This window comes from Arvicanthis niloticus, chromosome 3, assembly GCF_011762505.2.
Source record: "Arvicanthis niloticus isolate mArvNil1 chromosome 3, mArvNil1.pat.X, whole genome shotgun sequence".
Classification (NCBI taxonomy): Eukaryota; Metazoa; Chordata; class Mammalia; order Rodentia; family Muridae; genus Arvicanthis; species Arvicanthis niloticus.
In genome coordinates, this window is record NC_047660.1 from 102,961,405 (window position 1) to 102,980,827 (window position 19,423).

Below are 19,423 nucleotides of genomic sequence, written 5' to 3' on the forward strand. Positions count from 1 at the left end.
GAAGCCCAAATGAAGCTCTGTTTCCTGGGTAACATGCAGCATTTTCTGAAGAGGTCTCTCTGCTTCTTCTCTTGTTCCCAACCATCTGTTTTCAAAACAACAGCCAGAGTCATCCTTCAAAACATCAATTGTCTCTGTTGCTCATGCCCTGCCTGTTCAGGATGCTGCAGTGGCTTCTTATCACATTCAAAATAAAATGTGTGTCCTATCCTGTAGTCCTGTTGGCCCCTCCCCCTGAGAGTGCATTTCCTATCCCTCCACCCTAACCCTGCCACTTTACCATTCTTAAGAGACATTGTTTGGCCTTGGAACTTTTCCACTTTTCTTTTATTCATTGACTTCTGCTTCTTTCTAGCTTCTGTGCTTCATTCTGATACTTTGTTGGGGTATGGCTTCTGTTTCACTTCTTTCAGTGACCCTACCCCAAGTCTTTCCCATCCGAATAACACATTTTCCCCACCAATTATGTTTCTCCAATTCAATTAATTTTCTGTTAGGTAAGTTTCCCATCTGGCACTAAACCATGTGCTTATTTGTTATGGCTTTTTTTTTTCTGTTGACCCAGTAGCTCCATGATGGCAGAGTCCTTCCATTCATTGCTCATAACCAGCACTTACAAGTATGCTTGGCACACAGTAGGCACCTACAGTGAGTGATCATGACAATAAAAGATTGGTTGTTCATATGAAAAACAAAAATGATGAAATATTAAGGCATGGTTTGGGGGAGGTTCTTCTGTGGAGAGTAGAAGAAGGTAGGATTGGGCTGAGGGAGACATTGAAGGCAGAGTGCAGACAGTACAGCCCACTGATTCCCAGAGGGTAGTGCTGGCGTTGGGTTTGCCCTTTTGGTCTATACTTTACTTAATTGAAGGCAGCAGGCATTCATACTCATGAATCTGAGTGCATTCTCTTACTCAGTAACTGGACTGTGAGCTTAGACTGCACTGCCACATGAGAGGATGCCAGAGATCCACATGATGTTACAGGAGGTCTCTATTTGCTTAGATCCTACCATTATTTTTACAGCCTTACCTTTAGAGCTGGAAATCATAAATTAGCCAAAGCTCTATTAAGTGATGCAAGATACAAATACATTTACTTTCTAGCAAATAATGCTAATATGCAAAATATTTATAGCAGTATACACTCCGCTTTATTGGATGTCTTCTGTACATTGTTAAAAACTGTGAGATCTCACTTTCACTGGTTTAAGTCTTCTGATAGCACAGAAATATCTGCCTTCATTATAACCACTAAGGCTGAGCTAATTTGCTACAGGATTTAGACAGATGGCATAGTTGAATGTTTAAAATCACCAAGGGTGTTGTTGGTTGCTTCTAAGGTATTTTCTTAATAACATTTTAGAATTGAAAATATTTGCAAAATTCTATAAAACAGTAAAAACAGTTCACTAAAGAAAACATATTAGATAGTGGAGAATAATGATAGTCTCCTTCAATCAATTATTTATAATCTGTGCAGATGTCTATTTTTATAGAGACAGCCACTGTTAGGGTTGCTTCTATTTTAATTCAATAGTAATTGTGACAGTAAAAGACTGTCTTACCTAGGCATCACTCTCTTTTAGGATCTTGCCTGTTTCAATACTAATGCTGCAACAATACAATTTCCCTTAATAACTGCTTTCCTATTGGTCTTTTTTTTATCATGAAGCTCTAAGCACTATTTCACTGCTCAAGGACCTGTTTTAAGTGTCCATCATTTTCTATCAAATAGTGTTAAAAGCTCTTACTGTAACATTCAAACTCTTCTGGTGAGTCGGTTCCTATTTCATGCCCCATTTTTCCTTCTAGTGCTCCTGTTTCTTGGACCTGTTTCTGTTTCCAAATTCTATGCATGCATGCTTTCAGGGGTCAATTTTAAAGCAAAACCAAACATCACTAGTTTTTTCAACCTTGGCATTGGACCTGAGAGTCCACTTGCTATGAGCCGTGTAGTGTTCTAGGTCCTTTGCATATATGACACAGACAGTGTTTTAAGCACAATTAGACTGGCAGATTTTCATTTTTCTCTCTGACTGTGTTGGCTTGTAACGTTTGGTTCTTCATAAGCCTTGGGCTCATTGGGTCCTGAACTTGAGGAATAGAAATACTAGTTTGCATTTAGATTTAGAGCTAATCCACATGTGTGCCAAGAAATGTTTTTAAATTCAAAGTTGATGGAGATTTCTCAACTCCAAGTACCTTCCCCTACCTGCTCAAGAACGAAGTCCAAGTATTTGAATTATAGAGGATAGTCACTTACTAGGGATTGAGGGAACTGCTGATGTGGTATAGGATGAAGAATCTCAAGTGTCTGGGCACAGAGACAGAAAATCAAAAGAAAGACAGAAGAAACACGAGATATGAGCCTCTATTTTTTTTCTCTTTCAGAGTAGAATGGTGAGGATATCCAAGTACCAGTGGAAGACATGGGGCCACTTTGGGAAATATTTTTGCACTAAGATTCTTTAGGATTTTTAAACTAAGTATATCCAGGGGCATAGATAGGGAAAGAGGTCAGGGAACTCAACTTTTTGGTACCTGTGTGTCACACACTGGGTATATACAGGCTTAACACCTCCCAGAAAAAAAGCTTAGGTATGGAGAGGTTGTAACTTCTGTGAGTAGCAAATGCTGAGACAAGGATTGCAACTGGAAGTGTTATTGTGGAACTTTAAAGACTGAAATGTGACTACTCTGCATAAGTGCCATCAACTCAGGAAGCAGATTCACTTAGATTCATTATGGAAGGAACCATCAAAGTTTTGAAGTTCCCTTCTGCATACAGACACACAGGCATACCAAAAAGCTACCCTAACCTAGAAACAATGGCTCTATCTTTTTGAGCCAGGCAGATGGGTTTACAGCTAGAAGTGGAACATAGTTTGAATGTAAAGAATTCTGGTTTTTTCCTTTTGTATAAACCATTCTAGCCAATTATTTGCTCTTTTCCCCTAGTTACTGATTCCCTTTGAAAATCATAAGCAAGCTAGAAGTTAGTAAAATGAAAATACCTATGCAGTATAAATCAGTTATATTTTATTTCAACAAATCTCAATACCTTAGAATTGAAACGTCTACTTCATTTACATTTAATTATCACATCTGTATCTCTCAGAATAGACTCAAGGGCAGAGTCCTGTGTAAACTGTTTCTGGGAGAAAACAATCTGGAAAACCTTAGAAGGGCAATAAGAAGGAATGGGCAGGAGAAGTGAGTGTGAGTGCACAAGAAGCTATTTGAGACTTACAGCCTGGCAAATTAGGGTTCTGAGTAGCTGTTAAGTATCTACCCCAAATCCATCCGATGACCAGTGAGTGAGCCTGCCTAACTCCCAGAGTCTGTTTCCTTGCCTCTGGTGGACTTTGTTACTGGGTTGGATCAGAGATCCAACAACAGGCAGTGCCTTCTCCCCATCAATATGGAGATATAGTCCAGGAGATAATAGGGATGAGGTAGAAGATGAGGAGAGAGTGATGTTGCTACTTTATTTATGGAGGAAGCAGGAAGTAAAGCTCTGTTCTAGGTACTCCAAACCTACCCATAACCTTGTTCACCACAGGTTGTTAAGAGCATATTATTTCAGTTCTTCTCAGTGCTTCCTTCACTGAACTAGGCTGCAGTGTTAAAACTTTAAAATATCTGAAAAATAACTATACAATTATAAAAGCAGAATAGCACTTATAGAGATTCTATGTTTCAGGTACCTTGTTGAATTTTAAAATGAAATCCCATGCATTGATTTGTGTAAACTGTGGATAATAGCTGAACTCAGAGTGCTACAGGTATTTACAAAGCCCCTGTATGTTTCATACATAGCCCAGAGCTTAGCACTGACATGTCAATCTACAATGATGCTAACAGTCACCTACAGTTGGTTATTGATGTACCATGTTTGAAATTCCTGACTTAAGAACTTCAGTTAGAGTTCCCAGCACAGCACAAGATGAGAACTATGCACTCTTCTTGAGAAATAAAACTGAGTATTTCATAGTCATTTTCCCAAAAATAGGCAGCCCTGAAGAATAAGAGGAAGGTAGATTTAAATAGATGAGGAATTTATGTTGTTTATTCAGACCATGCCTGAGAAAAATCAAATGCAAAAGAAATCTTACAGTTTGTCATCTTTACCGGAGTTTTGGAAAGTACCTATTCTGTAGAGAGGCCTTGATGCCAGCTGTACCTCAAGAAGTTTTATCTGCTGACCTTCTTTATTTATGGATGGTAGCTATAACAAGGAGGAAATGGGCAGAACTGGACTGTTTTAAAGCTAATTACAGTATTTAATTATGGTGTTTTCTCTGGAGGTAGAGGGAATGAAAAGAATAAATTTAGTGTTTCTAAGTAAAGAATATAACTGTTCTTGAATGAGTATGTGGAGCTACTTCTGGCACTGTGATTGGAGTTATGGGTAGACACAGCCTGTGAATCAAACAAGTAACACATTCTTGTATTAAGAAATATAGAAACTAAGTGAATAAGTAAAAAAAAAGTAAAAGAAGAAACTGAGGATTGGACATATGGCTGAGCTGTTAAGAGCACAAACCACTCTTCCAGAAGACCCAAGTTCAATTCTCAGCATGACTGTTTGGCGGCTCACCACCAACTGTAACTCAAGATCCAGGGGTTCTAAAACCTTTGGCTTACACACACTCATGCACACATACCCCAACACAGACATGAACATAATTATAAATAAAGAAAATCTTAAAAAAATAAGAAGTTCAAAAACTCATCTTTATGGATGACTGTATTTTCATATTCACAAGTATAAGATTTTTCATTTATCTAAAGGTAACACATCCTGATAATTCTCTCAAAACAACTTTCTTATCTTTCTTTCACCTCTGTGGATTCTAACCCCAATCCAACATCTTTATCAATTCCTTCCCTAGTTTTATGAGTTTTGATTTTATTTTGAGACATATTAAAAATTAACCAAGGCCATCTCTGTGATAATTAGATTGGAGATATTTTATTGGAGTCTAGTAGGATCACCAATATGCCAGTGATTTCTAATTGTCTTGAATCTATCAGAAGCAAGTAGGTTAGCAGTGAGATATAACTACTGGATTGTTCCAACATACTTATTTCCCTGTTGACAGGGCCATTATTGAAAAGCCCCAGTGCAGGCATCCACAGAGACACTTGTTTGCACTGGATGTGCCATACACAAAAGATGGCCTTTCTCCCTGCTTTCTGACCTTTCTTTAAATTCTGTTCTTAGCCTTAGAGTGAATGACATAAGCCTCTTAGCTTGGGCTAATCTTCATCTATAACTTATTCTCAACGTCATGTGTATCTATCATTCACTGAAGAGAGGCTTCTCTTATTAAGGCAGAGAGTAATGTTTAGAGGGCACTTTGAGTCTATAAATTTATATAAACCAGAATATTCTGTTCCACCTTAAAGCCAGTTAACTCTTACCTTGTGTGTTTGACAAGGTTTATAGTACCATACATAAGTTCCTCCCATATAACAGTATTCAAACACAATTAGAGAACAGTTGGTTACACCATAGTAATAGAGCCACTAATACACAGTGAGCACTACTTGCCTGGAAGGAGTTTAGTGTTGGTGGCATGTGCCTTCACTCAAGAGCCATCTTGCTAACCTGACTTGCATTTTTATTACATTTCCTCTTAATAATTTATGTCTTGATTTCTTAAAGTCAACAGGAGACAATTTGTTGTCATCATAACACTGACAATGAACTTTGGGTACGAGTGCTTTTAAGACTGAGTCCTCATGGCCAACAGACGTGACACTATAGAGACATACAAGGTAGACTCACCATTCCACTCAGCTGCACTGATATCTAATTGCAAAGACAGCTTGTTATCTACATGTTCCCTTCCCCTCACTTTTCCTGTCTCTTCTGACCTCAGGTGAAATTACATCCTGGGAAGGTGTTGCTTTAATCTTCCCTCAACTGGTGGCAGTGCCTAACCTCTGGATATGGTCTCTACAGGTTCTTCCTCTCCTTTGTTGAGTACTTCAGCTAATGTCATCACTGTTGGGTCCTGGGAGCCTCTTGCTTTCCTGGTATCTGGGACTTGCTGGTGGCTACCCCAGTTCTCCATCTCCCACTGCTACACACCTCTGTTCAACTTCCTGACCTATCTCCTCTTACACCTGCTCCTGCCCCCCTTTTCCCTCCTCCTCCTCTCTCCCTCCCAGGTCCCTCCTTCCTTTTACCTCCCTTGATTATTTTGTTCCCCCTTCTAAGAAGCACTGTAGCATCCACACTTGCGTCTTTTTTCTTGAGTTTCATATAGTTTGTTAATTTTATTGTGGGTATTCTGAGCTTTCTGCCTAATATCCACTTTTGAATAAGTATATAACATGTGTACTGGTATTTTCTGACTGGGTTACCTCACTCAAGATGATATTTTCTAGTTCCATCCATTTGCCTGCGAATTTCATTATCATTTTTAAGTGCATTCTGGGACAATTTCTCATATCTCTTCATGATTTTATCCCTTTGACTTTCAGCACTGATGTATACAATCCATTCTAAATCTCTTTATGGCTATTTATCTTTAATGAGGTGAATTCCTTCTTTACCACTGGAGGTTTGAGCCACAGAGGTCTTAAAGTACATATTCCCTCAAGTATTAAATAGAAGATAAAAAAGCTCAGGAAAATGTGCCCAAAGGGGGTATTCACTGGCATGTATCTGCTTATTTTGCTATTTTAAAGCTAGAATTATTTGATCAACTTCATTTTTAATTTTGTCTTCTTTTGGAGCTTTAGCTACTGTTTCCTAACAAAGAAATCTCAGTTGCTCAGGTACCAAGTTTCCAAGTCTTTCAGTCTAAGGTAGGAGTCAGGCAATGTCATTTTGAACCTTTTCCCAAGGAAGGGAACAGTGAAACTCCTGGCCTGAGGACAATGAACTTAAACTAGCCTTTTGATTTTCTTCACTGCTTGCCACTTTGTGTAAGTATTTCTTTTACTCTGTCTTTCTATCTTTAACCCTTGGAACCATCCTTTTGCTCCAGTTGTTATCCACGTTGTTTTCCTAAAAGCTCTATAGACGGAGAAAGGAGAATCAGTGAGGGAAATATTCTCAAGCTCTATCTACTGTTATCCTACTCAGCAGACATGGTATTTAATAGGCTTTGGATGATTTATTACTATGTCCATATATTAGCATATTCTTCAATTCTCATTAGAGAAGCTTCTCTCTGCACTATGGTAAATAACACCAACCCACAACTGTGCAAGTTCAGAGGATGAGAGACTATGAACTGCTCAGTCCAAACTGAACATCAACATCAGAACCACTCCTCCCAAATCTTAGGGACTAATGAGGAAAAGGAAGTGGGAAGTTTGTATGAGTAGGGATGGTAGATGTCTGTGTGGAAACAACATTTTCCAGACATAACAGAGCATTGCATATATGACTTCCAGTAGTGACACCATGCAGAACTCTCATGCAAGCTTATGCTAAACACAATTTCAGTATATAGAGGGAAGGAAGACATGTAGTCTACCACTAGCCAAAAGCTACTGGCAATTTATAGATGCTGGGAGAGGGAGAATCAGTTTTCTTTAAGGGTGTGGTCGTTGGTCAGTTATGACGCTCTAGTGGAAGGCCATGCATCCAAGAATATGTAGGTAGCACAAACTGTATTTGGTGTATTTTTAAAAGGCTCACAAATTAGGCCAAATAGGAAAGGAAAGTTGGGTTTAGGAGGAGTTGAGAGAGGTGAGTGAATATGGTCAACATACATTGTATGAAATTCGCAAAGAACAAATAGAAATAAAAACGTGTGTGTGTGTGTGTGTGTGTGTGTGTGTGTGCACATGCTCATGCACTCACAAGCATGCAATAACATGATGGTATCCACATGGATGATAGATGTTTAGCTTTAGGCAGTGGTGGTGCTGGTATACAACACAAGTGACAACAACTGTATTTCAAGATTCTGATAAACAGATATTCAGGGCAAATCATATCATTTCACCTTCTCTGTTATTTTTATTAACATGCTCAAACATTTTGATATATTGTTTACATATTGTTTAATTTAAAATTCCCTGCCCTTTTGTTCAGGATGTTTTCTGTGTAGCATTAGAAATAAAACTGGGCTTCAGTGGGAGAAAAGATCACAAACAATTACAGACAGCTGACAGAGGATTACTGGGGAAGTATAAGGCAGCTAATGGGAGCCCTGAGGATACAGGAGGGGAGAAGAAACAGAGAGGGGAGAAGCCACAGATGCAATGGACCAAAAACCTAGCAGTCAGCTCCTTTAAGTGAGCTGAAGCTTGCTGACTCAATTAGCTTCTCTTCTGCACTGTGACCACATCTGAGTGAGATCACAGCTGGTTGATAAGCAAATGTCATCAATATGGCAGATGTGGCTCTGGTAAAAGAGAAACTCTGATGGACTACCGAGAAATGAGCAAATAAAAACATAAATACCAAAAGGACTCAGCAGCAGCCACAAAATTAATGTCCATTTCAGCAGACTTCTGTCTGCTGTGCTATGCGAGGGTTACCATTCACATTTCCATGCCTCCTGTCTTCATGGATAGCACCCTCATGAAAGCTTCAGGGAGTCTAGGAGTATTCTTAGACTCGACCTTTAAGGTGCTGTTTTGATGAGGCATCCACATACTTCTGTTGTCTCTTTCCCTTCCATATATTGCTAGGAGTCATTGACAAGCCACCCATGCCTCCCACAAGAATCTATACCATTTTCCTTCCTGTGGCAGTCTGAGTGAGAATGCCCCATGGGAATACATGTTTGAATACTTTGTCCCCATCTGAAAATATTTAGGAAAGGTTAGGAGGTGTGGCATTGTTGAAGGAATATGTGTCACAGGGGTGGGCTTTTGGGCTTCAAAAGAATTGAGCTATTCCCTGTGTCCTCTCTTTGCCTCCTGCTTGTGAATTAAGATATGCTATTTCAGCTGTTCTTGCCCCTGTGCTTTTGCTCATCTAACATGGACCTTCTGAAACAATACATTAGTTCTTATAAAAGTTGCCTTTGTCAAGATACTTTGTCACAGCAATAGAAAAGAAACTAAGATACCTTCCTTCCTCATGGGATCTGGGGCAGCTTGATTATGGTTACACTTTAACCAGCACCACTCCCCTATCCAGAGTGTCTGTGATTTCTATCTTCTAAATCACACAGCTAATGTCACATATTAACTAAGCCTGATTCATCTTGATCTGGAGTCCCATCATTTCCCAAAGAAACTTTTAAGAATAAAGATGTCATTTGTCTTGTGGGTCTGAGTCTCTCTTGGTAGAATCCCTGCTGTGGCTGCTATCATTAAATGAATTTGACCAAAAAAGACAATCTTCTGCTCTGCCCTATTTCTTGCTTCATATCAAATCCTCATTAGGTTTCAGACGGAATAAGAACTTTGAGAATTAGACTAGAAGCTGTGACTATTACATTCATTTTGGTAAAACAAAACAAAACAAAACAAAACAAAACAAAATTTCCTTACCTGTGGCTTTGTTAACATTCATACTTAAAACTGATAGGCTAATTTATTTGAGAAGTTTCTAGGTAGCCCACAGTCTAGAGTATTCCATATGTATTGGTAACTACCCAGTAAATCTGTAGTGAAAAATTAGAAGCCAAACTCAAGTCAGAAAGACTTGAAATGTTTTCAGTTTATCCAGAAAATTAGTACATTTAAAGTTGGACATAAGAAAAAGGTAGTTGTTAAAAATGGGGACCACTAAAATGAAGCCAGGTGTTTTGCATAGGAGTAATAGGTAAGATATTTTGAGCATACTTCAGGAATATTTCAGCTCCCACTCACAGCTGATTAAAAGGTGTAGAGTATTAAACATGTTCCAAAGATTTTATTTCGAGAAGAGGATTCTAGGGCACCTCTTTTGCACAGGGAAGTCTTTCTGTGCACTTAGCTCTCTAGTTCACTGCATTCATAGTTCAAGCTTACCCCCTGGTTAATATTGAAGATCACAAAAAATATGACCAATGTTCATACAATGTTGGGTTTCAGACAAACAGAAGACAAGAGTAGTAGCATTATGGGAATTTATACTCAGATTTTCAAGGACAGCCTGGGGGTTGGGGTCAGATGTTTTGCACTACCAGTGTCTAAGAAGACTGTCCTTATTTCCATCCCATTTCTCCCATTGACAATGGAAATTTAAACTTTCCGAGTCTGTATAATGGAAGTATACTATTCTCTCTCTCTCTCTCTCTCTCTCTCTCTCTCTCTCTCTCTCTCTCTCTCTCTTTCTTTTATAGAGACTCACAGCTGGTAATTTGCCTCATGTCTTAGGAGATTTTTATTTTGAATGTTTGCACAATGTTGGTGACTTAAGAGGTCAGGAGTTATTGGAAATGGAAAAAGGCATTTATTATGATACAGCTGTTGGTCAAAGGCAGAAAATGACAGTTTGAATAGTTTCCTAGTTAATGTGTCTATTGTGAGAAATATTAGAAATTTTAGGGGATGTGGTCCTGTGGGTAGGGTGACTGGGAGAACAGAGAGTGTTTCCAGGCAGGAAGTTAGGCGCTGCTACAGCGGCTTATTAAAGGCCTTCTCCACGGTTCCTCACGGAGCAGCCCCAATAACATGAGAAAGTCCATGAGTTTTACAGGCTTTATTGAATCTGGATGTGCACCCCCCTCCCCCCCTTGAAACTCAAGGCAGACCTAAGTTAAATAGGGAAGGAGAAAGGGGGATGGGCTTGAGAAGAATGCTTAATTGGCTATGCCCTCTGGCCTTCAGGTATCTCATTAGTATGTAAATCTCTTGAAGGTGAGGCCTGTAGTCACAGGCACTCTGCCTGTGCCCTTTTGGAGGGGTTGCATCCCACATGACTGGGACTCTGGCTATCTCAAACCAGTGCTCTACTGGAGAACAAATCATCCTTTCATGGTCCTACAGGGTCCAGCTAGAGGAAGCGGGTTACTGGGTTATGTCCTATGTCCTTTCCTGTAACAATTTTTGTATCCTGTATGACATGAGGTGAACAGCTTTGCCCAACTTTACAATCTGACCATGATGTAGTCTCTCACTGTGAGCCCCAAACAACAGAGTCAGGGACCATTGACTAAACCTCTGGTCCATGACTAAACTAAGTCTTTCTTCCTTTAAATTACTTTTTAGATATTTTGTCACATTAATGGAAATTCATTTGGATTTGCTAACCTAATATATACATAGTACTATAAAAGATAAGAATATTAAAATAGTAGTGGTCATAAGTACACATTGAGATGAGGCTATATGTTAGGCAAAGCCAGCTATTTCGTTCAGGGTACTGAATTTACCACATTTATATAATGGATCAGTCCTGCAACAGTTTGTTGAGTTTATAGATCTGGGATTTTTATTCTCTCAATCTACGTTGACTGATCATTTGTATATTTTCTCTTATATATTTTTTGTTGTTGTGACTCTAGCCTGTAACAGCTGAGCCATCTCTCCAGCCTGTATATTTTTCTCTTAATCTCTCCTGTTCTTTTAGAGTTGAGAGTTAGGGAGAGACAATACATTCTAAAAAAACATGTTAAATGTCCTGATAAGGGACATGCACAATGCATAGGGTACATGAAGATAGGTGACATGTATCTAAGGAAGAGTCTGTAGAATGACCATTCATGTAAGACATCCAAAGCCACAGCAAAACAACAAAAGAAGCATTGGGAAGGGGGACCCTGGCTAAAGTAACAGTATGGATCATGTGTCTACATGGAGATGTAGGAAAGTCATGTGGTAACTGAAATGGCAATCAGAAAACTCATTATGAGGAAAGCAAGTTTCTTCATACCAAAGAGGCACTCATTTCAATGCTCTGCAGATCTACTTTTACATTCCCTATATTCTTCCTACATCTTCAGCTTAGCTAGTAACATGGAGAGAGGGGACCCAAAGAATGGGACCAGAAAGGCTTTTAGAATAAAGAATAGGGAAGAAAGGAACTAAGATATTTCTAGGGGTTAATGGAAGACAGGTGGAATTGGAGGAAACGAAGTCAAAAGCAGATGGGGGAGCTGGGATGCAAAATGCCTTCTGTGTGAACAATGCTACAGATGAACTTATAGCTCCTCATAGTATTTCATTTTGAAAAGATGGTTGCAGATATGAAAATAATGGTTCTGCCATCTTTTTTTAACCCATGCATGAAGAGAAAGATAAAGATTAGCAGTCAGTGGGTGGAACTAAGCTGGGCAGTGTGAAGGTTTTGATGGGTTTACAAAGCAGAACAGTGACAGAAGGCAGGGTGGAGTGGTGACATTCTCTGACAAGTTTGGGAGGAGCAGAAGGTAAAAGATCAGTGGATAGTCTATGACAAATTAAGAACTGTAATTTTTCAGTGAGCAGTAGGAAGGCACCAGAAAGGGTTGAGTAGGGCAGAGATGTTGTAGCTTTAGTTTTATAGAATCACTGTGAATTCTGTGGGGGAAAGAGAACAGAAGGATTGGTAAGATGAGCATACAGGTGGGAGATCATGGAAGTAATTTGGGTAAGGAAATTGATAGTTTGAAGTAAGGTGATGGCTGAAGGATGGGGGCCACACCAACTAAAGAGACACATATGAGGTGGAATTGGTTGGTTTGGGGATGAACTGGATGAGGGTTTTCAGGATGTGAAGTGAGGATCAGTACTTGAGGATAACTATGAGGGAGTTTTTCACAGTGTCAGCGGAAAAACCCAGCTCTAATTTCAAAGAGGGAACAGAGTTTATATGGAGACAAGCATATGTGACCATGGTCCCGGAACACAAAAAGAATGCTTGGAATTACATATCCCAATGTGATAACAGTTTGGTGAAACTTTTACAGGATTGGAAAGTCGAGCCACTTCTCAAATACATTGAGGGAAGCATTAAGTGGATGAGCACAGTGAAGTGGTGGAAGCTTTTGTAGGCTCAGATCTGTCTGATGGCTCTCTTAGCCCTATGCTTGGTGGAGACTTGGATTTTATTAGTGTATTTCAAATGGTTTCTTTTTTGTCACAAGAGTTTAGCTCCAACAAGAAGGTGGGCAAGGAATGGCCATTTAGAGAACAAAGATAAGTGTAATTAGGCTCTAGGACCTGTGATATTCCAACCTCACACAATAACTGAAGTGTCCATATTCTGTTCACAGTAGCTAGATTCAGATTATTATCACCTTGTATCTAACGTTCATGTTCCACAGTAAAAGATCATGAATCAGATGTAGGATCTGTAACACTAGAGACATCTCTTTAACGTCTGAAAACCTTTGAAGTGCAGAAGATCTCTCTTCTTACTATAGAAAAGTACTATACGTTCTGCCTTATGGACTTGTATTTTTGATCCCTGCTCTGTTTTTTGACTCATCTAGTCGTGCAGAAGATTTTGCAATAGATGGCTTAGATTATATTAAATTGATAAGAAATAACCAGTACAAGAAGCAAAGCAGGAAAATTAATCCCCTTTGTGCATTTACGGATTTATGAAAAAAAAATGTGAAGATCTAAGTGGAATCCTCAGAATGTATGAATAAGTACAGAGACGTGGAGAAAAAGCATTTATAGTTGTGTAGGGCACATGGACTGGCAGTCAGACAGCCATAAGAACTGGTGAGGTGGGGCTTGCTCAAATCCTGGGAATCTCAGACATCCGAGATGGTAAGAGTGGAGCTGCCCCATTCCAGCCTCTAATGCCTAGTCTGGAACATGTAACCTTGACCACCATATGGGAGGACCATGGGCACTCAGTCACATTCTTCCCTATGCAAATAGAACATCACCAATATCCCAAACTCACCATAGAAAACAGGTAGCCCCTAAATTCCATCATACTCTCCAAGGTTCATATATCACTGTCCACATGAAATAAAGCACATGTTATTTCACTGAGGAGGATCTTCTAAGAGTCACTCTTTACTGAGCTGTAATAGTTGGGGAAGAGCTCTCTCTCTTGAAACACTCATCATTGGATCTTGGATCTGCTTGGCTGACCAGGCTCTTGATGAGTGGAGAGGCTCACATCAGAGCTGTGGCAGTTGATACTGCCCACGGATCGACCAGATCCCTTATGGAATCTATCCCTCCCAGGCTCTGCTTCACCCTTGTTGGTACAGAGATATCTGACACTCCAGAGGAGCAGACTGCAGACTCCCTGTCCTCGACTTTGCCCTGACAGTGTACTGGCAGTTTTCTGACACATCGGACAGAAGAACCAGACACCACAGAGTTGGAAATATAGTATTTGGTATGAAACTGATAGGAAATTTAAGTAAGCTCATAAAAAGTCTATATTTCCCTATGAAAATTCAACCATAGAAGTTAACTATTTAAGTTGTTTATAATGAACCCCAGGAAGGTTATTGGAGAGAGTATATATTAGCAATTGCTCTATCTCTAGTACTTACTGATGCATATTAGAAGAAAATGAATGATGGTGGTATCAAATGAATGAAAAATCTTTTCCCAATCTATAGGTTGCCATTTTGTCTTGTTGACAGTGTCCTTTGCTTTATAGAAGTTTTCATTTTTTATGATTCCACTTGTCTATAGTCAATCTTAGAGCCTGAGCCATTGGTATTCTGGTCAGGGACTTTTTCCTTGTGCTGAATAGTTCGAGGCTGTTTCCCAATCTTCTCTTGTTTTAGATTCAGTGTGTCTGGTTTTATGTGGAGGTCCTTAATCCGCTTGGACTTGAGCTTTGTACAAGGAAAGAAGAATGGATCAATTTGTATGTTCTACATGCTTACTGTCACTTGAGGTAGCACCATTTGTTGAATATGCTTTTGTTATTTCCACTGGATGGTTTTGGCTTCTTTGTCAAAGAGCAGGTGACCATAGGTGTGTGGTTTGGTTCTGGATCTTTAATTCTATTCCATTGATCTACTTGACTGTTTCTGTACCAATACCATGTAGTTTTTATCATTATTGCTCTATAGTACAGCTTGAGGTCAGGGATGGTGATTCCCCCCAGAAGTTCTCTTATTGTTGAGAATAGTTTCGGCTTTCCTGGATTTTTTGCTATTCTGGATGAATTTGAGAATTGTTCTTTCTATCTCTGTGAAAAACTTAGTTGGAATTTTAATGGTGGTTGAATTGATCCTGTAGATTTCTCTTGGTAGGATGGCCATTTTTACTATGTTAATCCTGTTTGTCTATGAGCATGGCAGATCTTTTCATCTTCTGAAGTCTTCTTTGATGTCTTTCTTCAGAGACTTGAAGTTCTGGTTGTGTACGTCTTTCACTTGCTTGGTTAGAGTCACACCATGGAATTTTATATTATTTGTGACTATTATGAAAGGTGTCATTTCACTAATTTTCTCTCAGCCAGTTTATCCTTTGAGTAGAGGAAGATTATGGTTTGTTTAAATTAATTTTATATCTAGCCACTTTGCTGAAGTGTTTTTTTTTAAATCAGGTGTAGGAGTTCTCTGGTGAAATTTTTGGGGTCACTTAAGTATACTATCATATCATCTGCAAGTAGTGATATCTTGATTTCTTTCTTTCCAAAAAGGAGACATAACAACCCAAACTGAAGAAATTCAAAAAATCATTAGATCCTACTACAAAAGCCTATACTTAACAAAACTGAAAAATCTAGTTGAAATGAATGATTTTCTAGATAAGTACTAGGCACCAAATTTAAATCAGGATTAGATAAATCATCTAAACAGTCTTATAATGCCTAAAGAAATAGAAGCAGTCATTAAAAGTCTCCTAACCAAAAAAATCCCAGGACCACAGGGTTTTAATACAGAATTCTGTCAGACTTTCATAGAAGACCTAATATCAATACTTTTCAAACTATTCCACAAAAGAGAAACAGAAGGAACACTACCTAATTTGTTGTATGAAGTCACAGTTACACTGATACCTAAACCACACACAGACTCAACAAAAAAAGAATGTCAGAATTTCCCTTGTGAATATCAATGCAAAAATACTCAATAAAATTATTGCAAACCAAATCCAAGAACACATCAAAACTATCATTCACCATGATCAGGTAGGCTTAATTACAAGGGTGCAGGGATGGTTCAATATATGGAAATCCATCAATGTAATCCATTATATAAACAAACTCAAAGGAAAAAAAAACACACGATCATCTCATTAAATGCTGAAAAAGCTTTTTGACAGAATACAACACCCCTCCATGATAAAAGTCTTGGAAAGATCAGGAATTTAAGGCCCATACCTAAACATAATTAAAGCAATATACAACAAATCAATAGCAAACATCAAACTAAATGGAGAGAAATTTGCAGCAATCCCACTAAAATTAGGGACTAGACAAGGCTGCCTACTATCTATTCAATAAGGTACTTGAAGTTCTATCCAGAACAATTACACACTTACATTTAATTACCTCAAAAGCTGGAGTTTTGTGGGATTATAACATGTTAAAATCACACAAAGTCATGAAACTCAGAGTTGGTATCCTTGGTCACAAAGCAAAATAAAAAGACCCAGTACTTTCCTCCAGCCCTGCTTTCATTGCTAATTAACACATACATGGAGTATTTTGTGTTGACTATCAAAAGTCCCTTATTAGTTCAAGTGCTAAATCATGGAGGAGGTGTGCCACTGAAGGTGAGTTTTGAGGTTTCACATGCCTATGCTATGCCTAGTGACCCTCTCAGCCTGCCTGCTGCCTTTGGATCAGGATGGAAATCTGCTCCATCAGTATCCCAGTTTGTTTCCTGCTATGATCATGGCCTAAGTACTTTGAAACTGTAAGAAATAGCCCAGTTAAATGCTTTCTTTTAAGAGTTTCCTGGGTCATGGTGTTTTTTCACAGTAATAGAACAGTAACTAAGACATTCATGTAGTCTGAGCAGTTAATGGTAGTTTTGGCAAGACAACAGAGTGACATGCTGTCTTTTAGCTGGAGCAGTAAAAAAGAAGTCAGTTTATGAGAAAAGCATAGGCAATGATCTTTTGTACACAATACCCATAGTTGCCTAAATGTAGAGGATCTCTTGCTTATGTTCAGTCATCTGATCGTCTGGGCTGATTTCTTAGAAATCTACCTTTGGAACTTTCTCTCCGGGGAGCCTCAAACTTTCCACAAATTTACTTTCTCTCTAGAATAGTGATACCTAGCAGAGATGTCTGTGATGATAGAAATGGTCGAAATATTCACTGTTCTAAATGTAGTTTGCAGCAGTTTGAAACTCTGAATATCTGAAATGTGGTGAGTAAAATTGAGGAGCTGAATGTAAAAGTTAATTCATCAATATTTACATGGAAATAAATATAGCACATGTATTTTATGATACATTTGAAGATGGAGTTTCAGAAGCAATGATTATGAAATTACTCTCTAGCTTTGCACCACCTCAGTGCATTAGCTTGGAGTATTAGGCAGGGTCCTGTAGAGTAATAGAGGCAATAGAATGAATATGTGCTAAAAAGAAATTTATTAGGTTTTCTCGCCCAGTATGGTTTACATAATACAATGGATGAGTCACACTGGAGAAGTTGAGAATCTGGTAGTTTCTCAGTCCATGAGTCTGGAAATCTCATCAGGCCCAATCTGGCATTGAAGGCCTGCCTGGAAGATTCTCAGAAAACTACAGGTCTTCATTCTACATTGAAAGGGAAGAGGACTGGTTCTAATAGCAGAGAAGGAATGTAGTAGAGACAGCAACCAGTAGGTGAAAAACAAAGCTTTCATTTATTCATGTCCTTTCATTTGAGTTGACACACACGGAGCATGGCTCCCTACTTCAAACAATAAGGTCATGAATGGCCCTCATAGGAGTACCTCACAGCTTGACTTTTAGTTGATTTCAGATCCAGTCAAGATGACAACCAAGATTAATCACCCACTTAGATTAAACTTTTATTTTTCATCTTCCTTTGAAATATTTCGAATTTCAATTGGATTCTGTATATTTTAACTCTAACAAAAGAAATATAATTTGTGACACTTCTAGAGCTCCACTGTGCTGCAGAATGTGAGAATAAAGGAGATTGAGTATTGTTCAGAGACAACAAGATTCTCAAGATGAACAAAAAATTCAGGGCAGACACACTGACTTTTCCACCATTGTATCTTCTCCGAAGACTCACGGGTCTGGTAATACCTATTATTAATGAAATAAATAGTATCTTTGAGTACTTCTTTTTTGCCAGATGATAGTCCAGTGTATGCCACTATAATAGTTCATTTAATCTACATAGCAACTCTATACCCAATCACATTTACTATTTTTTATTTTATAAAGTAGGATCTTAAATTATTAAATAAAAATTTAAAAAGATCACATCTCTTTTGTACCAGGGCATCAGCAACAGCAGTCTATGTATCAAGTGTTAATTAGGTGTTTTCTGGCTTAGAGTTGGACGTTGGTGGATAACACTTCCTGTGGGAGTTCAGTGAGCACATAAAATATCAAGAAAGGCTGGTTAAATGAAGACAGCATCATGCCTCTGTGGTCAGAGAGGAACCCATTCCTGATGAAGGGCTTCATCGTAAGCAACCACTTTCCTAAACAATTGAGTTTTTCATAACCCTCTGGGCTGAGAGATACTCTCTCAGCTCTGGAAACATCTGTTTATGGGGTTCTTGTATCTATTTAAATCTATAATTCTATGGCTGCACAATGAGGAGGCAATGTCAGAAAAAACATGAGTTTGGAGTTTATAAGACAGTAAGATTTTACATGTGGTTGTGGGAATGGCTGGGGATCTGACTCGTAATAAGAAATGTGTTGTCCCACAGGGTTGTCTTGGATATTACATGAGATTCAGGAAATAAAAGGAAGAAGCTGGTGCTAAGTGACTAAAAGGGGTTTAATAAGAGGATCTACTGTTCTTTCAGATGGCATTTCTCAGTCTGTATCTGTGCTACAGATTTAGTCCCCAAGGAACTTCATGGAGAAAATGTTATAAAAACACAAATAGCTGAAAAATAAGATGGTTGTTCTATGTAGTTCTATTTAGAAGCAAGGAAAAGAGTTACTTTTAGTAAGTTATCAGAAAGGACTACATTGAAAGCAGTTTCATACAAGGTCTGTTTATTGGAATATAACCCTATTTCTGCTGCTCAGCTCAGATGAGAATTGCTGCTTTGTGGATCAATGCATATGCACACACTCACACAGAGACTCTCTCTCTCTCTCTCTCTCTCTCTCTCTCTCTCTCTCTCTCTCTCTCTCTCTTACTGGACTTTCCAAAAGTTTTTAAATCAAGGCCCTTCCACATGAGTGAATTTTGTTTCCCTGAGTGAGACATCATGATGTGGCAAAGTGAAGAAACTCTGGGGATTTCTGCATCAATGGTCCATGAGAGGACCAGAGATTTTCTTTGATTTTTCCCAAGGGCTCTATGTATGAAAGATCACTTTCCAACTTTCAGAAATCTTTACACAGAAATTTGAAGTGTTGTGAGTCTTACAGAAGACCATGTTGTGCTAAAAGGATTGTTTTTATCTGTTGGAAATATTCAGAATGCTTCAAAGCAGTT